General features: G+C 42.6%; 1 protein-coding gene across 7 annotated transcripts in view; it reads left to right on the top strand.

Annotated features, from left to right (window-relative positions):
• Positions 1-24,869, top strand: part of LOC126267043 (uncharacterized) — a 1,079,001-nt gene that overhangs the window by 418,551 nt on the left and 635,581 nt on the right. For all 7 annotated transcript variants that reach the window (XM_049971866.1, XM_049971859.1, XM_049971858.1 and 4 more), the window contains one exon: positions 13,687-13,740. The gene's annotated coding sequence lies outside the window, so the exon portion shown is untranslated. The remainder of the gene's footprint in view (positions 1-13,686; positions 13,741-24,869) is intronic.

Below are 24,869 nucleotides of genomic sequence, written 5' to 3'. Positions count from 1 at the left end.
ACAGCGGCCGCCCCGTACTCTTAGTACAGCAGGTCGCGATCCCCGGCCAGCTCTGTGAACCAGCCACGCCAAGACATCAAGACTGGGGAGCGGGTATCCCGTGGCTTGGAGCCGCAGCTGTCCGGCGCTGGCTGCAAGTTAATGTTGCCGGTTTACTGCCATACGCCAGACGTCTCCAGATTATGTTGCTGTTGGTAGCGCGCTCTGCCGTGGCGGAAGGCGACACCAGCCCTGGCGACAGCTGCCAGGCGCACTCTGCCGTGAACCGCTACATCACGGAACAAATGGCTGGTTCAAATGGCTCTGAGCACTATGGGACTTAACACTTGCGGTCATCAGTCCCCTAGAACTTAGAACTACTTAAACCTAACTAACCTACGGACATCACACACATCCATGCACGAGGCAGGATTCGAACCTGCGACCGTAGCAGTCGCGCGGTTCCGGACTGAGCGCCTAGAACCACTAGGCCACCGCGGCCGGCCACGCAACAAAATCTTAACACTTTGCCGATGAATGTTATAACTGAGGCACTACGAACAGCAAGTGCTAAAGCACACTATCAGTGATCTCTGATCCAACTTGATCTGAACTTTAGGTCCAAATTATATATTTGAACATTTACGAAAAGCTGTTTTACAGGTTCCTATGATATTCATTTCCATACAGAGCCAAAATAATTTTGCTGCTCTGCACTCCTCAGTTGCTTGCTTGGTCATAATGGAATGTGAAGTGTATTTAGTATCTGTTTTTTATCTTCCGATTTTAGCGCCACATAAATTATAACTTTGCATATGTCAAAAAGACACTGTTGTCACGAGCCTATGTGTGAAAATTTTGTGAATTAATATTAACTAAGACAATCCTAAACGTTGTGAGGTAACGGGTGAGTTGTGGCGCCCTGAAAATATTCTGAGTTGGCATAGCCGCACGGGCCACTCGGCCAGCCAGGGCCCTGCAGCAAACACGTGGTGCCAAACGTTAGCCGGACAAGAGGGGTACCCCAGCGCATTGTCCAGCCGCGTGGTTGAGAATTCCGCTGTGACGAGGACGGTGCTTTGTGTCAAAGATCGCGGACTTTGTGAAACCTTAATAGCAGACATTTCACAGTTCGTATAGAAATTAATAGTAGCCAGATGAATCATGATACTTCAAAAAGAAACATGTACATTACCATTAATTGCACGACGATTGTGATGGTGTAATCAGATTTTCAGTATCTTTATTTGTTTAAAGTTTAGTATCTGATGGTAAATTATACAAGTAACACCCAGAAACGAATTTCCAAAATCTAAAAGGTTCTTCTGATTTCGTCGATCTACGTGTCTTTAGAAAGCTATTAATGTAAACCTAAATTGGTATGAATTACGGGCATGTGACTTAAATAGTACATGAGTTATTGGAGGTCAAAGTGGCCGATTACTATCGATCGCGTCAGGTCATAAGTACTCAACAGTTACACGAAAAAACGGTAGCAGCATGCTTATAAATATGTTTATTCCTCTATGTCTTTGTATATATCCGATAATACATGAAGAAATTGGTTAAATATTTACTGTGTTTTAGAAAGCACAGAGACAATACGCTCCTGGCCTACCTTTTGCTTCTTTTCTTTTGATATGTGTTTGTTTTAATTGTTTATGTATTTAATAATACCCATCACATTTCTCACTGTAAAGTGGGTACGTATGTGTTTTTTTTTTTTTTTTTAATGCGGAATATAAGTTGTTGAGACGTGGTTAAAAAATAAGTCTAACCTATGAGAGTTGTGGTTCGCCTACAAATTTGATTTTTCACAAACATCTATTTTTCTCAAAAATTTGTGCCTATGCTGTGGGGCGTATGTTTCTCAATGTCTCAGTTCATCAACATCGTCGTGAAGATAAAGCTTAGACGTGATTTTTACCGAATGTATAGGCTGGGTATCAGTGGACATGATTATAGCAGCAGGTCCAGTAGGAATGCAGTGGCTCTATAGAGTACTATCAAGTGTGTGGAGAAATAGTACAATACCTGACAGTTGGAGAAGAGGAAACATTGTTACCATTTTCAAAAAATGCAATAAAAGACTGTAAAAACTATAGAGGAATAAGCCTTTTGAATCATACAGCCAAGATTTTTGAAAGAATTTTACTAAATCGAATAAATGAAAAGATAGGAAAGTAAATGAGTGAAGAACAGCATGGGTTTAGGAAAGGAAAAAGCACGATCGACCTGATATTTTCTATCCGCCAAATGATGAAAAAAAGTCTGGAGTATAATGGTTTTTACAGACATAGAAAGGGCATATGACTCTGTTAACAGGGAAATACTGTGAGAAGAAATGAAGAAGATAGGTACAGAAGATGGATACATTAATGTACAGAGGACGCAATTGTAGAATTAGAACGAATCAATATGGGCCATTCTCCTTTGTCGAGAGCACTGTCACTGGATATTCCTACTTGGGCATGTTGCAGCAATGGCTGATACCTCAAATGCAATCGGACTCTCTGTTCATCTTTCAGCAGCATGGGGCTCCACCCCATTTCCATAGTGAGGTTCGTGGGTTCCTGAACACGGTGCTGCCGCATCGATGGATCGGCCGTGCTACAAAAGGGGCAGTTGTTTCATGAAATGGCCTCCCCGATCACCAGACCCCACTCCGTGTCACTCTTTTCTGTGGGGACACATTAAAAATCTGGTGTATGTACCGCCTCCACCACGTGATGTTGCAGAGCTCTGGGAGAAAATACGGAAAGCGACTGTCATAGTCGTGACACGGCACAAAAAACATTTACCTTTGGGGAACAACTCTCAAATCCAATGAGGATGCTCTGTACCCCAGATTCGACAGTTATGCCTGTTCACTTTCTCATTAGTGTGAAAAATGGCTTCGTTGCTAACAATTAAACTACCAACAATGCCATCCCCCTCCTCATTCAATTGTTGCAACTGCAAACAAAACTAAAAACACTTGCCTTTGTCGTCGTCATTGAGCTTCTGCACTAGCTCCAATTTGAATGGTTTCACAGACAGCTCCTGTCGCAGGACTTTCCACACCGTCACTGGGGCCATTTCAGTGGACGATACCATGCTGGGACGGTTATGGCAAGAATTCTATTACCGTATTGACGTCTGCCGGGTCACTCATGGTCCGCACATCGAATGTTTGTAAAAAAAACTCCAGAGTTTCTCTTCAAAGTGCAATATGTATGACATCTGTACAGTGTTTAGTTCTTGTGGAATAAATAATTGTAAGTGCTCCCGGACTTTATGTACAACTTGTACATTCTTTCAGTATCTTCACACCGAGCGAGGTGGCGCAGTGGTTAGCACACAGGACTCGCATTCAGGAGGACGACGATACAAACCCGTGTCTGGCCATGCAGATTTAGGTTTTCCGTGATTTCCCTCAGTCACTCCAATCTGATGCCGGGATGGTTCCTTTGAAAGGGCACGGCCGATTTCCTTTCCTGATCCGAGCTCCTGCTCCGTCTGTAATAACCTCGTTGTCGATGGGACGCTAAACATTAATCTTCTCCCCCTCAATTTCTTCATCATCTGCGGAGCTAGTTGGCATATAAACTTTACTACTGTGATGGATTTTGTCTTCGTGTCTACCTTGGCTATAATAATGCGTTCACTATGCTGTTCATAGTAGCTTACTTGCATTCTTATTTTCTTATTCGTCATATGACCTACTGCTGCATTACCCATTTTATTTTGTATTTATAACTCTGTACTCACCTGACCCAAAGTCCTGTTCATCCTGCTATTGAACTTCACTAATTACCACTGTATCTAATTTCAACCTATCCATTTTCCGTTTTAAAATTTCATCCTAACTTTTTAATTTGGGGGATCTAACATTTCACTCTCCGACGGTAGAATGATAGGTTTGTTTTTCCAGAAGACACATCGTCTTGATATCCGAATGAGGGACAATTTTAGTTCCAGAATATTTTGCCCAAGGGTATGCCGTCTTCATTAAGCCATACGGTAGAGATGCGTGCCCTCGAGAAAAATTACACCTGTAGTTCCCCCTAGCTTTCAGCTTCTCGCAGTATCACCGCAGCAAGGAGATATTGGCTGATGTTACTGGACCAGTTCAATCCATCATTCAGACTATTAGCCCTGTAATTACTGAAAAGACTGCTGCCATTATCAGCAAATTTGTCTGACCTTTCCATAGATACTCCTTCGATATGGTTTCACCTATGGTATGGTTACCAGTATCGTTACAGGCACGCAAGCCACCACTTATAGGCAAGGTCCGTGGGTTATATTTACAGACGGTGATAAATAAATCTTGTCTGTAGTAGCTTCTGTGTTTTGTCTGATGTTGTTAAGCTTTAACTTCCCCCGAGCTAGTTTGCACTGTGCTAAAACACGTAAGTCACGTATGGCGACCATTCCGATGCTGGTTTTTCGTATGTCTCCTACATAACTGAGAGCGAATGAAACGATGTTCCGTATGAGGCTACAGCTGAGTTTTCCTTCCACATTTCTTCAGCAGAGCTATAGTTCCGTTTCTAATCACATAGACTTCGACGTTACTTTTACAGTATGTTTCTTTCATCCTTTAGCTTCACTTGCAGCATCTTACAGTGTTTTTCATTTTTTACGTGTATATATTTTTTTGTTTTGATGGGAGTTCAGGTGAGGGTCTCTGCATTTCGTAATTTAAACTGAGACCTGCACGAGAGAGTTCGCTCGAATTATTGCACGATCCTGTGTATGTGATACATGAGGAGGCTGAAACAGACTACATTGCGACCCAACTTAACCGAATTTAGTTTTGAAGTAACTTAACTGTTCATAGCATGCCTGTCTCGGAAAAGACAATGATAGTATAACTTTTTTTTGTAATAGATGCACAGTTTAGTGTTGTGTTCCACAGAAGGGATCATTATCCATTTGCTTGCTACGCCTCGAGGCAGGAAAGCCAGCGATAGCTCAGGCTCTGCGTGGAAGAAAATATTTTTTCCCCACCTATAAAGCCTGCTAACTTAATCTGTTGCCCTCCAGTTAACCCTGCAGCACATGCTTAACGAAAACGTTAGTGGAAGGCTCTTATGAAATACTGCAGTGAACGTGCTCAGATGAGTGAACGTCAGTAACAAGTATTTTTCTTTCATTGCAGCGTGTACAGTTTTAATTGGTTCAGTTTCTGTTACGATATTTTATTTTCAACTCTGTAACAGAGAACGTATTAGAATTACATAATTCGCGAAGCCTAAAGTTTCCGGTGCTAGTTAATTAAAAAATAATGGAATGCTGTGTGCAGTACGTAGCTGTATACCAATTCTGACATTTTAATCAAGCAGTTTCGTATGAGAACGTGAGTCTAAAGTGATAATAGAAATATTTTGTTATCTTCGGCATCTGTAGCTCCCCGGTTAATACACCTTTTCGCATACCTACAGGCGGAAATTTCTATGTGGTTTGCATAACCTTCGCCTTTATGACGACTTGAACTCTACTGGAGACACTTTCATTGAGGCGTCTGAATGTCTGTGGAGGAGTGACAGCCCATTCTCCATCGAGAGCCGAAAAAGAGAAGTTAGTGATGATGTTGGACACGGGATCTGGAGCGAGTTCTGACTCATGCCAAAAGTTCCGCACCGAATTCCGGGAAGGATTTTTTATTTTGGTAATATTATTGTTCACAAACCATTGCCTCACATATGCTCCTTTATGACAGGGTACATTGTCATGCTGATACATCATCTTCTCCGAACTGGTCGTCTAGTGTACGCGGTAGACAGTCTGGTAAAATGTGCACATATTCGTTCAAATTATGCGGTTTCTTAAGAGCAATAATGGGACCAAATTCTACCACGAAAAACACTCTCATACCGTAAATCCACATCCTCCGTACGTCATTCATTAGACATGGTTGTATGTAACCTTCTCAAAACTTTCCGTGGGATTGCCGTAGGGTACAGCGTGATTCAGTATTCCAGATCACTCATTTTCAGTCATCCACTGTACAGTGGCGTCACTCTTCACGTCACCTACTTATCTGTCTGGTTTATAAGGAGCTGCCGACCGTTGTTCCTCATTCAGGTACAGTCACTGTGCTAACTAGACTGCTAGCAGTACTACGAGTGATTCTTTCAGCTGCTTATTTCGTGTTATTTCCACAACTACTCTCGACTCTCCCAGTTCGTCAGTACAGGTCTCTCTGTTCTTTGTTTAGCTCAAGAGCGTCCAACCTTTTAGCTTACCTGGATCACATACGAAAAAGACGAGTATTTTTGGGCCGCACGTCATATACTAACCGCCGAGGGGAAAAAAAAGGAAGAAGAGGAAATAGAAGTATAACAACATGTGAAACGTCCCCTTAGAAAAATTTTACACGACTGTGCTTAAACTGACACACAATATTTTTAGCGCAACGCAATATGACTTCCAAAAATCCCTACGAAAGAATGGCCCTGACTAACATTAACCTATATGTTTCACTAATCGCTTACCTCACAAAAATCTTCGTTACTCAAGCTACTGCAATACAGCGAGCGCCACTACTGCCAGCTAAATAAAAGATTCAAACTACGGAAGGCACTAACTACTGATAGGCACAGTTAGCAAATGAAAGATTTTAATAGAGAACAAACAATGTATTTACCTTAATAGTCATAATATATATATCAGTTCATGACACCAATTCTTACAAATTTCAAAACTCCGCCATCTCTCTCCCCACGTCCACCACCGCTGGCGGCTCACCTCCAACTGCGCAACGCTACGCGCTGTTAGCATCCAGCTGCCGCTGCCCGACACTACAATGGCGAGTATTACAACAATGCCAACCAGCCACAGACTGCACACGGCACAGCCAGTGATTTTCATACAGAGCGCTACGTGGCGGCGGCGTTACCAATAAAAAAAAACTAAACAGCCTACTTACACATGGACCAATGAGAGAATGGCAACATTTGGTAGGCGTTCAGACCGAATATTTTCAATTTATCATAACTTTAAACAAAAGGAATTTCATGTGTGTTTTTTTTCTGGTCGTGTGATAAACGCTCACTTCTTGGGTCGGATTGATGCTTTCTTTGGGCCTCTTGCAACTCACGAGCCACATGTTGGACACTCCTGGTTTAGCTGTTCCTTCGATTTTCCACTTGACAGTCACATCACTGTTGATTGACTTGGGCAGCATTAGAAAGGATGAAATGTCCCTGGTACATTTTGAAGTATTTTGCCCAGCTATAGTTCCTGAGGAATTTGCTATCAAAATAAAAGAAATAAGTTAAAATTTGTTCAAACACAGTTGCAAAACAAATACTTGTTACACACGTGAGCTAGTGGTATTCAAGGCTACCCTCAATTCCCCTCCCCATGAGGAATCACCGGCTATTGATCAAAGTCATCCAAGGGGACCCCTGCCCAACCCACGGTGCTTTAGCAAGTGTACTATAGGTCGTGAATAAGCTCGAGATCGGTCACATTTGATGTAAAACTGGCGGGAAACGCCTGGACCAAAAGGAGCACATTAAATTGGTGGACCCCCCCCCCCCCTTACCCCGAAACCCCCTAGACCAATTGGAGTCAAGCTTCCCCTCACACTCATCACTCTTTATAACTTAGTTCAGTTGCGTAGACCACCGTAGGGCGAGGTTCATGTTTGTTATAAAGAATTTATTATTATCCAAAATATATATAGTGGCAGAGTTTCGAAACATAACAGTGATACAATAAAATAACTAATCGCTTAATGTTAACATTTTTTGCAGTACAATTTCTTTACAATATTTTTGCTGTTTATTAACAGTTTGTTCTCTTATCGCTTTACGCAGTATATATTGGTTTATTTACAGTAAACTGAGAAGCATTTTTTTTCTTCTGGTTGGTGTATATCGCTATGAGGTACCCTTACTTACAGTAAAACTATAGAGAGGACAACTTAATACTACGTTTCATGTTCTTTGTGTCACACTTGTTACTCTTTTATACAATTTTTACACTTAATGGTATTCTTTCTGACTGGTTTTATCACTCTAAGTACAATATTTTACGTTTTTTCTTTCCGTTCATTTTTCTGTATACAATATATATATGGGAAACGAAGACTAGAAGCAGAAGCTGAAGTTGAAGAACACCTCCCCCCTCCCACATACACAAAACTATACGTAATATTTACGTACACACACAGTATGCACGCTAGCAGACGTGCATACTCACTCGTACACAACTATGACGAGCGGTTCATCCAACTATTCCTCACAAATAAATTTACCAGTTACACACTTAGTCACTCGATGAATAGTGTGAGTATGGGAAGGTGCCGATCCCATCCCCACAAATGAACCTTTGTCGCCACGATGCGACAGCTCTGCTTTAAGCTGCAGAACGCACCACATGCGGAGCGTCCCGGAACACCTGTGAGCAGGCACCCATTGCAATCCTCGATTGCGGGAGCCTTTGAGGCCGCACGATGTACAGCCTTAGCCAGCGTCTGTGTGGTTCCTGCATCCATGCGGCATGTGTACATTTTCGACCTGAGCCCTACAAACGCTACAAACTGTCAGCCATTCGCCTCGTCTTTCATAACGCCGATAACCTTCTTGTTATGTGGTGTTAATAAGAATTACCGGCCGTGTATCTAGACAAATAGAATTATTCCTGGTGGTACCTAATTTCTTGGTTTGGATCTATTGCCTACTGATGTGAAGGATGTCCACCGCCGCAACATGGAAGCGACGGACAAAAACTGTTCTAAAGGAGGATAGGGGGAGCGACCCTAACACCCATGAAGAGGGTTAATGGTTGTGTATGATGCCACAATCAGAGGAGAGAACCCTACCAGGAGAGATTGCTTCAAGTCCTTGGCTTTCCCTCCAGAATCCACAACGTCCTTAAAATATAGAAGACAGACCACCATTAGAAATACATAGGTTACAAATATGACATTTATGTTAAATGAAAGGCCTTTCTCTCCCAGTACCCTTCAGACCATGCACATGATTCTATATCTAAATGTTTAATTTGAATCAATTAAAACATGAATTTAGCGCAAAGAAAAGTTGTTAAAAATGTAAGGCAATGTAGTTGACCTGTTCAGTAGAGGCGAATTTTTGCATCCTGTTCAGTCGTGGTATAACTTATATGAAAATTGCCGCTTTCAAATGACGATTGTCTTCAATATAAGCCGAATTAACATTTAATCAAATAAACTAGAAATTAAGTAATAATCTGGTGAAGTAGGGAGATGTGTAAGGAATGCCATGCTGCGTTTATTTGATATGAAACTGCGGAGAATACGGTGACGTGACTCATTTATATAGTTAAAAAGATATAACTCAGTAGATAAAATGTATAAAAATATTAGGGTGCGAGTGAAGATAGGGTCCTAAACTATCAGCCAATAACATGTTTGAGAAGATTGTATCAAGCGTTCAACAGATATTAATTTTTAATATTTTTCCGCAAGATTTTTCATTTGCTGTGGCGACCTAACTTCTGTAGTTTGCGTGATGTTCTTAATACTAATATCTCAATATGTGCATCTCCATGCTGTGAATATGCTGACGTGATTGGGTTTTCGCAAACGACTACTACTGAATTTCGAAGTATTTCACAGTAGCCATATTGTGCCATGTTGCGAGCGACGCCGTCTTAGGACCCATTCATACACAGATTAAGCTTCGAAATGTCTAACCGTCGTCCCCCAACATCTGCAGCCTGGAGGAAACCATAGATTACCTGTCGCTTGCCGCGGCGGTCCAGCGTTCACTCCTCGCCCTGCCCTAACGCGCCAAACCAACACTTGCGATTCCATGACTCAGTAACTGATTGAAAGCTCGCAGGCATATGCGTTATGTGACATTCTCGAAACGTAGCGTGAATTTCTGTGCGAGTTGCTTTTATAGTTTTCAGAACGAAGCACTCTCTCAAAATCTGGCAGAAAATGCATAGGCTAGGACATTTAACAAAATTTCAGTCACTAACTTTCTCCTCTGAATGCGAAGATTTTGAAGATTTTGGTTGTTTCCCATCTACGCAGGGAGAAATTACCATCGTAATAAATCGGACCTCGCACAGAAAGATTTAGGTGTTCATTTTTCACATGTGCTATTAGAGAGTGGAACGGGCGGGAGACAGCCGGAGAGTGGTTAGTGAACCCTCTGCCAAACAGTTCGTGAATTACAGAGTAATCTTATATATGTAGAAGTAGTACAGTAGTGCCTTGGCAGATCATAATTTTAGTCTCTCAGGAATTGCTGTTTGAGATAAATGAAGTACTGTAGGTGCTCAAAATTTGAAAGACATCCTATTTATGTACAATTATTTTGTAAGGTGCTGCCCAGTATTGTTTACAGTAAAATTGGATAGGTTTTTTTTTTCGTGTAGGTGCATGATGATTTTTTTCCCGTCTGAATTTGATGCAAGGTGCTGACAAGGCGTTTTTCGTTGCGACGGAATCTTCTTACGAAATTCCAATCACCAACTTCCTCCTGCAAATGCGAAAATATTTTATTGACACCGACCTACATAGGGAGGAACGATCACCACGATAAAATAAGGGAAATCAGAGCTCGTACGGAAAGATATTGATGTTCATTCTTTCCGCGCGCTGTACGAGATTGTAATAATAGAGAATTGTGAAGTTAGTTCGATGTACCCTCTGCCAGGCACTTAAATGTGATTTGCAGAGTATCCATGTAGATGTAGATGTACAAGAAACAAAAGCTCCCTCGTTCTTGCTTCTTGAGACTGTTACCTACAGGTCATATTCTGTGTTAGCTTTAAAATTGATGGATTTGTTAATTACTATTAGATTAATTTATTGAGTGGAAATTTAAAAGTACATGTTACTGCTTACTGTACAGCAAAATAACTCGTGCAGCCTCGATTTATGCTACACAGTTTGTAGGCTACGCGAAAGTTTGACAGTTGAAGCTGCAAGTGAGAAGAGAGAGAGACGTAGCTCACGGCCTCGGGGGGACCATTGCGTGTGGCACTCGTGTCGTGCAATCTGACCGATAAATTTACGAAAGCACTGATAAGTCTTCGATCGCAGCTAAATATTTGTGAGAAACAAGACTATAAATATGACCACTGCTCGTTTCATTCGCAGCAATTTAAGTTGCTTCCTACAAAACCACAAACTCGAAAATCGCGATAAGTTCCGAATAAAGTACAAAGTAGAGGTGACAAGCAAGACTGTCAACATGATTGCCTTCCGTTTTACTCGCAGTAATTTAGGCCGAACTCTTAGGTGCCTGCCTAAAGACACCATCGGAACTCGTGACATATTCGGAAATAAACAGCCAAATATTTTTGACTGTATATCATTGCCGCTCGTTTTACTCGTAGCATTTTAAACTGTACTCTTAGATCCCTGCCTAACGACACTCTCGGAAATCGCTACATTTCGGTAAAAATGTTCAAATATTTGTGACAAGAAGGAATGTAAATGTCATAGCGGGCTGTTTCACTCGCAGCAATTTCTTGTTTTGCTATTTAATCAGACTGAAGACACAAAATGGAAGGAACTTGTTACCGAAAGAGCGTGCTCTTATATATAAATAACATCGAATAATGCAGAACATACTTCCGTTATATGAATAAGAAACTCCCAGAATATGTTACGAACACAATGACGAAAAAACAAAATTAGTATGTACCTACATTCGAACCCACTTCTTCGGCTCAACAACGGGATATCTCTAACCACAGATCCACAGCCAACATATACAAGGTAATGCTTTAGAACTGTTCATAATTAATTTTTTAAAACGGCATACTGTCGTAATACGCACGTTATAATGCGGAAAAAAACCTAAATGCGATGAACCCTATATGGCGTGTCAAAAGTAGCGAGCGAGGACCGTCACGTGACCGCTTTCCCATTTCTGCCGAATGCCAGACGCTCATCCGAATGTTAGTCATTCGAGTGGCCCGCGAGCTGTTGGTTGGAGTGGGGCGTGCAGTGGGCTAGTATGTAGCTCTGCCAGCACTTCGACCCTTTTAGTATAAATATGGTAACTATGTTTCTTGCAACGGTATTTTTGCGTAAATATATTTTTTAAACTCGGCCCCACCACTTGTCTGTTGTCCCATTGCCTGTGCATAGAATTTGGAGTAGTTACTATATATCACTGACTTGGAATAATGCGCGTTCCTAGTGTTCAGAAACTCTGGTAATACATCTGAAATGAGGATAGTACAGATTCTTATCCAGTAGGGCACTGTGATGTCAACACGACGATGCACTGTCCCACTTCCATGCTAATGTGCAGGAACATTAAATCAACAATGTCCTCCTCATTGGATTGGAAAGTGTCTCCTGTCCCATGGACAGAGCTAGTGCTAATCTCAGTCTTACCGATTTTTTAAATTTAATTTTAATTTTTTCAGTGGGGTACATAGAGTCGTTGGTGTATCAAACGCCAGTAAAACCTGCGGAGGAACTGTTTGGCTGTGTTGTAGCTGCGTGTCTCATTTTACAACAAATAATGTGGATGACTGCGAAGTCTCTTGTGACAGAATTCGTGGATAAAAAGTTCTCGGTAACTAGCCGCATCAAATTCGCATAAAATCCCAAGTTTCTTAAAATTGCCTCCCTCTTCTTCTTCAGGGGCTACGTCTGAGTGTCGTCAGACTGGCTCCCACTATGTGAGAACAACTTTAATACAGACAAATTAGTAATGCATGGGAGCGTACATTTGGTGGTTTACCGCCCGTAAGCGGTGGCACTGCAGGCGACACTGGATAGCAAGCGCAAAGGAAATCAGGGAGGCTCCACTTCAATATGCGTCGTATACAATCAGATGCCAGCCTCTAGGCATAAAACTCGGACTTAGCCCCTGACGACGATGGTGACAGCAGTCATCGAAAGCTTGAAATTTTATCCGAGTTTGGCTCTGCAGGTTTACCAAAAACCCGACAAGATTTTATCCGAGACGGGGTGGATATTTGAGAGAATGCGGCAGAACTTAATGCACTGTTGTGATGCAGGCATTGAGACTCACTGTCGCCAGAGTTGTTTTTTTGCGATGAACTTCAGTTGATGCTGTAATACGTTTGTTGTTTAGGTGAATAAAGTACCGGTTAAAGATTTACTGCCTTGTATAAAACCAACTGTACTCATTTTATACTTCTAGTGCTGTATTCTAAGTTGTTTGAAATAGAGGCATTTTATATCCGTGAAAACCAAAAGTTTTTATAGACATGAAAGTTTAGTTATCGTGCAGCGGGTGCCTTGAGAGAGCGATGTTAAAAAAATTGACAGACGTTGCCTATACTGATAGGTAGATTGACAGTTTATTCATACTGTTAACGAGGCAAAGGTTGAACAAAAGCACTGTTTTTGTAAAACTGCTAATTACTGCATTTTAAGTTAATTACACACGCCGCGCGTAATGTATAATAAAATAAAGAGTACGTGTAGGAGAAAATTTAGCTGTCGAAAAAGTCCGCTGACTACATCCTCTCGAATTTAAATGTCTGCACAAGACAACTATTCAATAGACGGATGTCAGCACTGACAAGTACAGCAAAATTTGTATCTCTCATATTTTTCATTCTCGAATGTAACTGGGGAACTGGTCTACTGCTTCCGTAGTGGAAGCGCACTCAGTCTGTAAACTCCACTTCATTTTTCTGAACCACAAAGCAAATGCAGAGGACTTTTAATAGCTTCCATTGGTTAACTGTATGTTCTGATGCTTATTTTTCTGTTTGTTTCAGGGGGCATCAGTGGGAGTCTGCCTCCTCCTAAAACAATAACTAATAACCTAGCAGGTAAGCAGTCAGTACTACGGATCTTCCTCCAGTTTCTCAACTTTGCTGTTTGTGTGTTAATTACAGCTTACACCATTTTTCCAGACTAATTATCCGGACCGTCTGTAAAAAGAAATTAATTACATGTAATGTGCGTATTTGTTGAATACTTGAGCACGCTTGATTTTTTTGTCCACATTAAAATATGGTACTAGCTCATAAACATGAAATGAACAGAAGTACTCTACTACTTCGACCGTGAAGATGTGAAAGGTGGTTTCCCACTTAGTTTACAGACAATACAGAAACATTAAAATGTTGCTGTCTTCTAATGAGATACAGCTTAAGATGCTATAGAACCCTTAGGAAGTTTGGGCCTGGCGGAAACAATATCTGCCGTAAAATATGTAGGTGTAACTATCCAGAATGTGGAATGACCACGTGAAACAAAAAGCAAATGCCGAAGAATCTTAAGAAAATGTAATTCATCCACTAAATAAGTGGATTGCAAGGCGGTTGTGCGACCGATTCCTGAATATTGTTTATCAATCAGGGATCCTTACCAGATGGGCTGATAGAACAGATAGAGAAGATACAACTAACAGAACCGCGTGTCGTTACGGGATCGTCCAGTTGGCGCTAGAGCGGTAGAGAGGTGCTCAAGAAACTCCAGGACAGACGCAAAGAGATGCTTACTATTGAAATTTCGAGAGAGAACTTCTCGGGAAGAGCCGGGCAACGTACTATTTCCTCCCAAGTATGTCTCACGAAATGACCAACTCGAGAAAATACCAGAAATTAGAGCTAATACAGAGGTAAACCGACAATCGTTCTTCCCACATGCCATTCTCGAATGGAATATGCAAGTGCGAACCACTGAGTGGTACCAGAAGTAACCCCCCCCCACACACACACCGTCAGGGGGATTGCGGAGTATTGATTTAGCTGTAGAATTGTTGGAAATACGCATGGTGGAAAATCCGATGAACCATGATGCCGGGTGCTAGTTGGATAATGCTTGGAACCCCATCATCCCCACGATTTGCTATAAAAGACGACGACGTTCTTCGCCGATGACCATGACGGGCAGCAATCCTGAGGACAGCCGAATTCGCGGTTCATCACGATCTAAATGCATATGAGGAATACTCAGGAAGTGCTAATAAACTGCGGGAAGGGGTAGGTCTTAGATGGCTCACCAGTGGATGACTGGCAGGCGCCCGGACGAAATATCGAGTGTAGTAAATGACGACGCGCTGCAAGCCCGAAATTTCTTAGCTCATGGGCATTGCTGTTGTTTTCAGTACAATACAGGTAAAAGATAAATGAGGATTAATAAAGACAAACTCTAAATAATTACTCTGTACCGCGCCACCGGAGATCACGAGTGTCACACACCAAAATACTCAGAAAATATCACGGAACAACCACTGAAATTTTATTCGTGTAGCTCTGGTTCACCCTGTATTCCACACTCGAACCGTCTACTTACCGACTGAATGAAATAAAGCTTGGAAGAGGTGTTAGTTTTATAATATGTATGTCACAAACTTTCGACAGCCCTGGGAACAAGCTGATGAGATCGCTAGGAAAGAGCGTAAGCCACCTTGGCCAAGGCCAGTATTTTTAGCGTGCATCCAGTCTGCCGGAAAATTTCCGGAGCGGATGACGCTTTTGAGAGGTGCTGCCAAGTTGCTCCAACTGGTGTGGGCGGCATCTGCGGATAAGGGCATCCTGCTTCGCGCGTGTTTGGCCTTCGACGTCGCGCCTGTCTTCTTCAGCTGTGGCTGGCGCGGGGTCTTCACCCTTATCCTGGGTGCCGTCGAGCGCAGGAACCCGCCGAACTGTAAGCTGAAATGCGTGTGATCGACAGGATAATCGATAGGCACGAAGTTGTCGGCGGTCACTGTGAACTCCTGTTCTCTTCTCAGGCGGACACGATTTCTGCATTTCAGGAATGGTCGAGGAATTGCACTACATACTCTTCAGCTAGAACAGCGCGTACTTGTTTTGGAACATCGCTTTCGCACGTCAAACGTGTGGAAGAGCTTTGAGTCTAGTTTTAATTCTTTGCTAGAACCGGCTCACATTTACATTTCTGTTAGTAACGTGAGAATACTAAAAACGGACACTCACCTTCTGCTACGTAGTGTCAGCTCTGGTGATGTACTAAAATCTGAAAGAATAAAAAATTTGCAATTACTGACGCAAAGGAAAATTGTACTATGGAAAAATTGAGAAATGCACAGATGGCACTTGTTGAAGTTCAGAGCTTAAATGCTACCCTTAACTTAAAAACATCTTCTGAATAAAATTACGTGTAAATCAAGCTCGTTATTATTCACATTCCTTCAAGCGCTATCTCCTCATCCGTCTCTCAAGTTAGATTATTTAAGCCAGCAAGAAAAAAAAAACGGTACTTTTGTCACTAGGTTGTGAGTGCACCTGCGACCGTCCAGGAGGGACTGGAACAAGGAAAATCCTCTCACATATCCGGGACGGAATCAGGCACCTCCAGCGCTGGAGCGTAGTGCACTGCCCGCTAGAAACCGAGGCTACATTTAAGGCAGTAATTTACCTTTTTAATTTTGTAATAAACTGTAATACTCCATTGCACAAAAAAAGAGGCAAATCAGTTGCAGACAACTATAAATGAATTTCTCATTTGAGTATCACTTATAGAGTCATATCAAGAACTGTACATAATCGTTCTAGACATCAACTTGAACTGGAACTATGAGAATACCAAGGAAGATGAAGCCCAGGAGAAGCTCTCGAGAACATATAATCACGTTACCTGAGTGTTTTCAAATGATTTCTGTAGTCCAATTTTCGTGGTATATTAAGCTCGTTTTCTGGTTTGTGGACTCTTGAATGTTAGTTGCTAGTAACGCTGAGCCATCTGCGGAACCCAAGCAAGTTAAGCGCATTTGGTCTTTCTCGGTTACAATTCTTATGCTTTTAAGAAAACAAACAACAAGTGGTAACCTTTGGTACCAAGATACTGTCTGATGAGAGGACACACGAGGACGCAGTATATGCGTGACATACCGTTGTGCCGTCAGCGGTCCCCAAGCAAATCACTTGAATATTCGGACACTATGATATGTTAACCTTGTAGCATCATAACTTTATTCGTAACAAAACAAACAAAACATTTAACCAAATATTGTATTCCGCTATGTGTCTTGTAAATCATTTTTGTTGTGGTCTTCAGTCCAGAGACTGGTTTGATGCAGCTCTCCATGCTACTCTATCCTGTGCAAGCCTCTTCATCTCCCAGTACTTACTGCAACCTACTTCCTTCAGAATCTGCTTAGTGTATTCATCTCTTGGTCTCCGTCTTCGATTGTTACCCTCCACGCTACCCTTCAATACTGAATTGGTGATCCCTTGATGCCTCAGAATATGCCCTACCAGCTGATCCCTTCTTCCAGTGAAGCTGTGCCACAAATTTCTCTTCTCTCCAATTCTATTCGATACCACCTCATTAGTTATGTCATTTACCCATCTAATCTTCAGCATTCTTCTGTAGCACCACATTTCGAAAGCTTCTATTCTCTTCTTGTCTAAACTATTTATCGTCCACGTTTCACTTCCATACATGGCTACACTCCATACAAATACTTTCATAAACGACTTCCTGACATTTTTCCGTAAATTGTTCTTTAATATGTTCAAATAGACACATTTGTCCATAATACTGTCATGAACACCAATCCGCCAGATCCAAATATCGATATACAGCCCCAGACACAACGCTGCCACCTCCATGCATTACAGTCGGCTTAATATTTTGCAAAAACAGACATAATGTCTTGTGGGACAACAGCAATCAGTGATTTTTTAATGTTACTTAAAAACCGTCTTAATTGCAATTTTTTTATTATTTTTTTTTATTCATATGACCGGTTTCGGTTCATTCAGAACCATCTTCAAATCTGTAAAAATAATGATATGAATTTACTATTTCACGGAAGCAAATCTTTTTCATCCTATCTAATCAACATCAAATGTACCAGAGCGTACCTGATATTTCAGTTGCTGGAGTAACCCGTCCAAAGCCAGCTGTTTTCACATGCTACGTCACATAAAATTGGTTGGCAGAGTGCACGTCATTTATATTAATTATAACACTATTACCGACAGGTGGCGTCTGGTACATTTGTTACATTCCATTTGCACATACTATATTCAGTAGATCTCTTTTTATTAATTAAAAATACTTAATTAAAATATGTAGATGTTAAGGTTAAAATCTGTACTTGTCAGCATTAATAAAAATTAGTAAAATTATCATTTTTATACGATCTAAAAAACATAGGGCGATTTATATATCTATGGTGATGGTGTGAACTTGTTTTCCTCTACGGTCTGCTTCCGTATTTCCCGCCATTTCGGTGTTGTGCCGCGGTCCGCTCAGTCGTCTGATGTCAATCGCCGCGGGCAAGAGGGCCGCACAGGAGGGCCCCGTCAACGACGCCAGGCACTGCACGCGTCTTCTGGTTTCTCCACCGCGCACCATCTCTCATCCATCGGCCTGGATCTCCACACGCAACAGTTGTCATCGTAGTCGGTCGTCATAAATGCTAAAATAGGGGTTATGATTGAATTCGCTTTGCTCGTTGAGGATTAAATCCGGATCTTTATTTTTGTGGGTGTATATTTCAATTTCTTCCAAAATGTTAAGAAACCGTCCCTTATGGGCTCTATGCAGGATGTCTAAATTGTGTTCAATGTTCGTGACTGAGTGCTTTGTTGCAGCCATATGCGCCCCAAAAGCTGTTTTGTTTTGAGAGTAGGTGTGCTCCCTGAATCTGGTTTCAAAGTTCCTACCAGTCTGCCCTATATATTGTTTACAGCAGTCATTACATTTGATCTTATATACACCTGAATCCTGAAATGTATTCCTGCTATTACATATTCTATGCCGGAGCTTCAATTTTAACGTGTTATTTGTTCGGAACCCTATCTTAACGTCGGATTTACGAAAGCATCTTTCAATTTTATCTGTAATTCTTCCATTGTAAGTGAGAGCTACATATTTTTTTCTTGTTGTTCCTCTTAACTGCTACTTGGCTTCCTTTTATTTGTTCCATTTGCCTCTTCTTTATCTTCCTATAAATATTCATCATCTGCTTACACGTATATCCGTTCGCTACGGCCACTTGTTTTAAAACACACAGGAAGTGGAAAAGGATCTGAAGATGGTTCTGAATGAACCGAAACCGGTCATATGAATAAAAAAAAAATGCAATCAAGACGGTTTTTAAGGCTTAATATTTGTGACTGTAAATTCTTCGTTCTTCTTCCGCCACACCATGCTTCTTCCATCCGACCCAAAAACATTAAATTTACTTTCGTCGCAAAACTCCCTGGCAAAGTACAACCTCTTCTTCCGATTCTGTTCATTCACATACGGTTTCTTTTTGGCCACTTTCATTGAATGCTCTCGAATCGTTTGGGGATGTATCTTCTTGCCAGTCTCGTTTAGCAGCTCACATGCTAAACTGGGTGCACTGAGTGTAGGATCCTTCTTTACTGTCTGTATTAGCTGCCTCTTGTCACGTGCATCCAGCTTCGGTGGCTGGCCCTTGTGCGGTGTACAGTCGATACGGTCCTCATTTTTGTATCGTCTGACGATATCTGCCACAGTACTCTTAATTATGTTGAGCGTGGCAGCAATTTACCTTTCGCGTTGTGAAAAATCAAATGCTTTCTTATCTCAAAACTAGTATTAGCTTTTCGTGGCATCGTAACGTCTCGACAGTCAACCGCGGTTGTAAACACACACTTGCGTTCTGGATCGAAGTATTTACCCCGGTGTGAACGGGCCGGCCGCGGTGATCGGTGTTAACGCCAGACGTGGTCGACGACAATGAAACCGCTGTCACATTTTAAGCATTGTTTGAAATGATCGTTCCAACTGCGCGAGTTCCTTCAACGCCACCTAGGAACAAAGTCTACACACGCGACGGTGGCCGAGCGGTTCTAGGCGCTTCAGTCCGGAACCGCGCGACTGCTACGCTCGCAGGTTCGAATCCTGCCTCGGGCATGGATGTGTGCGATGTCCTTAGGTTAGTTAGGTTTAAGTAGTTGTACGTTTTAGGGGACTGATGACCTCATATGTTAAGTCTCATAGTGCTCAGAGCCATTTGAACCATTTTGACCATGGGCATATAGTTGTTGTGGCACTATCCACTGTTGGTTGCCGTTCAAAGTTTTACCTGGTGTTGAATGTCACGTCATTGCCATCCGTTGACGCTCGGGCGTTGTACTGCGGTGAATACACCGTCATTCAAATCGCTTGACTGTCCCGCGCAAATGTGAGCGAAAATAACGATGAAAAACTGCTATCAACATTGCTTTGGTAGGATATACAGCTTGTAAATAGGAGTAAAAGAGAGCAAAATTTCATATCGACTCTTCGCTTTGTTGATCAACATGTGCTGCATTGCTGCTCTGACAACCGGACCGTACGAACTTCCCGTCACCGATTTGTTTCATAAAACTGACCGAATGTGGACACGACTAGGACTTCCACGCTCAGGAAGATGCAACTATCAACCGTTTTTGAGGAACTCGAGATTGAAAGTTACAGGTATGCGTATGCTGTATGCTTTGTAGGGCCTTTAGAGTTCACGGAGTCAGCAACCGAGCGTGTAGGCGCCTAGTTTCGTAAGTGCAAGGTCTGCGGATCGATACTCGGTGTCGGTACTACTTCTTTTTGTGAGTTACGTGCACCAGTATTCGATGCTATGTGCTACAGTATTGTGTGACAACCAAGAACCGTATATGAAAGTAAAGCAAATTCGTTTTGCATCAGACACACTGAAAAAATTCATAAGCATGCAAAAATTCGGCGTTCATTACATCTGGTGTATGTCGCGAAAACTATTGTTCTCATGTTTCTACGATCAGTATGATCCTGATTCGTGCAGCGCTGAAGGTTGTACATCAGGCTTGCCACAAATGTAAATACAATAATATAAATAAAATGACTACACTTAGTTTATTGAAAGATCCAGTGTATCCTTGTTCATTTCCAGTCTCTTGAAGGAAAAGAAACTTTCTGATTTTCTCTTATTAAATATAAGGAAAGTAATGAATGAATTATTAAATGTTAATACTTTGCACAGCAATAATAAATCTGTTGTTGGAGTTACATGGGAATGGAAAAAATAGCAGATTGGTCACAAAAACCTTGCGCTTACGAAACTAAGCGCTTCCCCGCTGAATGTGGACTCTGAACACTAGCGGCCATACAAGTTGTAAATTGGAAATTTGTGGTAAGCTCCTATGGGAGCAAACTACTGAGGTCAGCGGTCCCTAGGCTTACACACTACTGAATCTAACTTAAACTAACTTACGCTAAGGACAACAACACACACACACACACACACACACACACACACACACACACACACACACACACACACACACACACATTCCCGAGGGAGGACTCGAACCTCCGACGGGGAAGCCGCGCGAACCGTGGCAAGGCGCCCGAGGCCACGCGGCGGTCTACAAATCATACAGCATACGCACGCCTATAATTTCCAAACTCGATTTTCTCAAAAACGCTTAAGAGTTGGTCTTACTGTTTACATACGCTTAAGTCCTAGTCGTGTGCTACACATACTGCCGATACTATCAGCTAGTTGAAGGGAAGTTGGTATTGTCCTCTTGTGAGCGAATAAAAGGTAACAAGTAGTAAAGAGCCAGAAAACAAGCAAATCTTAACAGACCGTGGACGCAGTGACAGAATGCTAACTCTTACAGAGCATATACATTTGAGTATAGCCTTTATCAATGCGATGCTGATTCCTGCAACGTTTAACGGGCACCATACCGCTGACAGAGTTCACCACCTCGGCGTGCTACGGGATTTGTGCTGTGCTTTTTTTAGGAGAGCCCCTTATCGCAGTCCGCTTCCGCCGCAACGCCCCCGGTCTACGCAGTTTCAGATTTACGAGCAATTCTGTCTGCCATCAAACGCAGCTTGCGGCGGTCAGGTTTTGCGCAGTTCTGCAGCCTTGGCAGTATAGCGCCCACCGTTTCTGGCTCGGCACACTGCAGTAGCTAACGCGCAAAACACTAGCGCCAGCCAGCTACGTCACTGTACCATCTTTGCCCAAGCGTTGGAATGCCTTTCAATACTATCAAAGGCAACATACTGTTTTCTACTGCGTATTTCGGTTTCACCGTGCCTAAGTCTGCACCATGTGAGGAATTTTCGTTTCCTCGCGCCCAGTCAACCACCCTATCCCTCTGCTCTAGTTGCTAGTTGTTAGCGTGGCGCGTTATTGATGTTTCAGTGGTGACTACTTACGATATTTCCGGTACGCCTACGGTCAGCGTCGACGAGCCAAGTCGTAAATTTTTTGTTTATACATTCGAGTGCATAACTAACAATTAGTTATTGGGAGCGTGAAATGACATTTGTCCGTCCTTGACTGTACATTAGCTCTGTAAGGTTATTCACTGATTGTGAGGTTGTCTGTTTCCAAAGTACCGTCTTTGTACGATCTGAAGGACATAGAGGTAGATTTGGACAGTGTCGACTTGGTATGATGAATGACGGCTCTCTTTAAATGTGTATGAATCCAGAACAGTAGGGCCGATAGTGCTCAGTTACGCTCGGAGAAGACCCTGCGAGCATTATGCTACCACTACCACTTATATCTCGTAGGGATCGTGAGAATAAGGGAGATTACGGTGCGTACGGTGACATACTTGAATACTCAGTGATTTTCCTCTCGCTCAGTACACACATGGAATACTACAGAAATACAAAGTTGTTGAAGCTTCCGTGGCTACCTATTAAAAAAAATGGCTCTGAGCACTATGGGACTTAACTTCTGAGGTCATCAGTCCCCTAGAACTTAGAACTACTTAAACCTAACTAACCTAAGGACATTACACACATCCATGCCCGAGGCAGGATTCGAACCTGCGGCCGTAGCGGTCGGGCTACTTATTGATTCAGTTTTGATGTACAGCCTGTTGGCTTTCGTCTCGGGATTTTCGGCCGACATTTGTTTAATGACCTTTGTAACGTTTTGCCAGCATGATTGGCTGGCATTGTCAAAGACTGTTGGTGGCGGACTGGAGCCAATCCATTGTCTGAAGGTTATTTTCCTGGTCACCATCCGTTTAACGGTTGATCGCTGCAGCATGGGAATCCTGGCTCCATTTACCCTGAGGCTTTCTTCTCTCTTGTTAAAACGATTATCTTGTTTCTAAATTTTAATGGCTTCCCTGAAGAAATCTGCGTGGTTGCTCTTCCACCTAGTGAGAACCAGTATGTCGGAGAATTTTATTATTTGGCTGATCTCACACAGCACGTGCTCCGCTACAGTCGATTTACCCATCTGTCTCAACCGTCTGTACCTTTTATGTTCTGTAATCCTAGTTTTGATGGATCATCGTACGATTCCAACACGCTTTTCCATATGTGTGCGGCATGTTCCCGGCATTGCTCGTGGGTCCCTTTTGTCTTTTGCCGTTCAAAGTCATCCTTTGATCTTGGTCGGTTAGGAAACAGTATTTACGCGGCGTTTGCGTAATATAGGCCCATTCTGTCCCTCACCTTGGGGATACACTATAGAAAGGCCGTACTCGACATTTCGTCTTCCGACGTGGCACCTCGCCGCGTATTGGATTTCCTGTCACTTCTTGCATAACTTGCGGTGTATTCATTGTTCCTCAGAAATTATTTCGGGGTGGAGTCGACAGTAAACAAGCGGAAACACTAGGAAAGTCCGGTCATTCCGTCAACCACCTTCAGTCGGAAGGTCTGCGTGAGAACAATGTACAGTTTTTGTGCACTAACGATGATACGGTAGAAATGATACTCATCTATGTAGAGAGTACTCAGACCAGTCTCCTCTTCACCTTCCTCCCTCCTTCCATATCCTACAGGACACAAGGAATGTATCCATCCTGCCTGCGTATACATTAAATTTTGTATGCAAATGTGAGAAAGTTTTATAAATGTTTTGTATCTGAGGCAGAACACGGGAACCAGTGCGGAGACACCTATTGGAATGTGGGTAACCGCCCCAAAACCACATCCACGCTGGCCGGATTAATATACCGGGCGGATTCGATCCGGGGCCGGCATACCTCCACGACCTGGATGCGCGGCCGGCCGGTGTGGCCGAGCGGTTCAAGGCGCTTTAGTATGGAACCGCGCGACCGCTACGGTCGCAGGTTCGAATCCTGCCTCGGGCATGGATGTGTGTGATGTCTTTAGGTTAGTTAGGTTTAAGTAGCTCTAAGTCTAGTGGACTGATGACCCAGATGTTAAGCCCCATAGTGCTCAGAACCATTTGAACCATTTTAACCTGGAAGCGCTCGCGTTAAATACGAGCTGAAGACGGTTGGTTGAGTGACCGATGTGCATTTTCCTTGTATTTCCATTTGTCTGCTGTCAACTCCAGCAAGAGGACGATTTACATTACCGCGACATTTTCTTGATACATTTTGTATTTTGCTTCTGGACCAAAAATTATTTTACACTGTCAAGACAAGTGGTAAACTGTGTATGCAATGGAAATGGGTAGGAAATTAAACCCTACCCGTAGACTGAAGTAATATGGACGTATCTGACAACGTGCCACTACCCAATGACGACATGCTTCCTTCGCTGACCGTCTGTAACCGATATACAAACACAACACAGCACAGCACTTGTCGCCGATAGAGAAATAGCTGCAATCTGGCCTCTGCATTTTCTGTCCGACAGTGCATCGTGAGCTGAGAGAGGCTGCTTTATATGCTAAGGCACCCACCAAACGCAGTCTCCAACATGTATTGGTACGTCTTAGGAGAACATGCTTCGATCTGCTGCTCAAGATCGATATATTTGTCAGCGTGTAGAAAATGGCCTCTAAGGGCAATCGTGATATATTACCCAGCAAAGCTAACCGAGAAACTGGCCAATAAGGTAGCACGTTCGTGAAACGGGGATGAGAGATACTATCTGGCGGAGATTGGAAGGGGTTGAATGGGACGCGCTGAACTCGAGCGCCAGCTCTCTAAGGCTACGGCCACACTTGTGTTTTTTGAAGCAGGACGCTCAACGTCAAAAGACGCCACAGCTATAGGCAGGTTGGAGAAGGCCGGTAGTGGCCACACACACAGCG

This window comes from Schistocerca gregaria, chromosome 4 (genome assembly GCF_023897955.1).
Source record: "Schistocerca gregaria isolate iqSchGreg1 chromosome 4, iqSchGreg1.2, whole genome shotgun sequence".
Lineage (NCBI taxonomy): Eukaryota > Metazoa > Arthropoda > Insecta > Orthoptera > Acrididae > Schistocerca > Schistocerca gregaria.
Note: the sequence above shows the minus strand (reverse complement) of the source record. Positions and strands in the feature narration are given on the sequence as shown.